This window comes from Pteropus alecto, unplaced genomic scaffold (assembly GCF_000325575.1).
Source record: "Pteropus alecto unplaced genomic scaffold, ASM32557v1 scaffold222, whole genome shotgun sequence".
In the NCBI taxonomy this organism is placed as follows: domain Eukaryota; kingdom Metazoa; phylum Chordata; class Mammalia; order Chiroptera; family Pteropodidae; genus Pteropus; species Pteropus alecto.
The window spans coordinates 2,428,847-2,430,616 of record NW_006433716.1 but is presented as its reverse complement, the minus strand read 5'-3'; the positions used below and the strand labels follow the sequence as shown (position 1 = coordinate 2,430,616).

At 34.4% G+C, this 1,770-nt stretch overlaps 1 pseudogene; it reads right to left on the bottom strand.

The window, feature by feature from the left end:
• Nucleotides 1-1,023: 1,023 nt before the first annotated feature.
• On the bottom strand, nucleotides 1,024-1,141 carry LOC112477004 (annotated as a pseudogene).
• Between the last annotated feature and the right edge of the window lie 629 nt (nucleotides 1,142-1,770).

Below are 1,770 nucleotides of genomic sequence, written 5' to 3'. Positions count from 1 at the left end.
AACCAGATGACAATTATTAGGATATAATCTCCAAATGTCAAATGAATGTATTATGATTGAATAAATTTCAATGAATATCAAATAGTTTTAAAATGATAGCACAGTTAGAGCAAAATGATTGATAGTAGGTGTGTTAGATGTATAACTAAACAGAAATGCCTTTTCATTTTCTTATTACCAAGGTCATTTACATATTTTCTCTCATGTTTGTGCAGCTAATAGGGAGGTATTCAAGATTCATGAGCTTTAATCTCCCTTTTTAACAAGGTAGTTCTTTTCCAGAAGTATAGTTATCGCTTGTGGCAGGGCAATGTGTTCATAATTTTATTACCTTGTCCTTGATTTTTTTTTTTTGCTGAAATAGATTAACCAAGAACAGAATAAAAACATAATTTTACACATATTCTGGACAGAAAAGTCAGTCAGTCCTTTTGTTTTATGTTCTAGTCCTCTTTATCCCAGAGAAAAGTCTACCCCAGTATTTTTATGTGGAAATGCCCTAAGTGGTTGGGCAATAAGCCCCATCACTGACTTGACAGACTAGGTGAAAGTCCACAGAGACAAGTTTGACAACATGGAATTGAGCCAATAGCAGCATTGGCCACCTCTGAATGGACAATGTTGACAAGGACAAAGAGTGCTATTACTAATAACCATGAGTGACTTCTGGTTAAGAGCTTTCTCTATTTTTCTTGGACTTTGTAAGTTCTGATGGCTTGGTACAATATAAAATGAATGAGTGAGTGAGAAGAATGGGACAATTGGGAAGAAAAAAGGGTGAGTGAGAGAGAGAGAGAGAGAGAGAGAGAGAGAGAGAGAGAGACAGGGGGATAGAATGTTTTGATGTTGTCTTTTCACCAAACTTGGCCAGTGGAGACAGAGAGCTAAATATAATTTGGCAATAATAATAATAATAATAAATAATAATAATAATTATTATTTTTATAGGCAAGGCAACCCTTGGTTGACCTCACAGATTGCAAGGACCTTGTCAGCTTACATTCCCTTATTTTTTATATTTTACACCTACAACACCTGGTCTTCCTAGGTGGTCTCCCATCCAAGTACTAAGCAGGCCTATCCTGCTTAGCTTCTGAAATCAGACGGGATCTGGCTTGTTCAGAATGGCATGGCTATAGACTGGCTTAGGTAAATTAAAGGCATATAACATTTCCTGTACTTTGTGTTTGGGGACACAATTCTTAATCACCTTTGGAAATGTGTAACTGGTGCAAATAAATCTCAGTATTTGGTCATTAGTAAGTTACCTCTTTTTACAGAACAAATCTCTAAAACACCTCTATGAAGTTTTCTTAGTTTGCCCAGTTCCATAATGATCCCTTCCTATTCTGAACTTCAATTATTTACCGTCTATACCATTTATTTCATGACTCATTAATATGCTGCTTTGTGACATTTTTTTATTTGGTTATCTTTTATTATTTAACTCATGTTTTATTAACATACCTAGATTTTAAGCTTGTACTGTGATAGGAATTACCTAAAAAAAGAAGTTGAATAAGTGAATGTGTGAATATTGCTCTAGACTGAGCTGTCTAAGGGCAGGAACTAACAATACCAATTTATCTATGTGTTTTCAGCAAACAGTACAGGTACATAGGAAATATTCAGTACTTGTTTGTTGAAGGACTGCATGAATAGATTAATAGACTAATATAGAATAAAGGCACAAATGCATATATTCACTTGAAGAGTTGATTCATTTATATCTCATGAAAGATTAGTTTGTTACACCCAGATATGAATTTC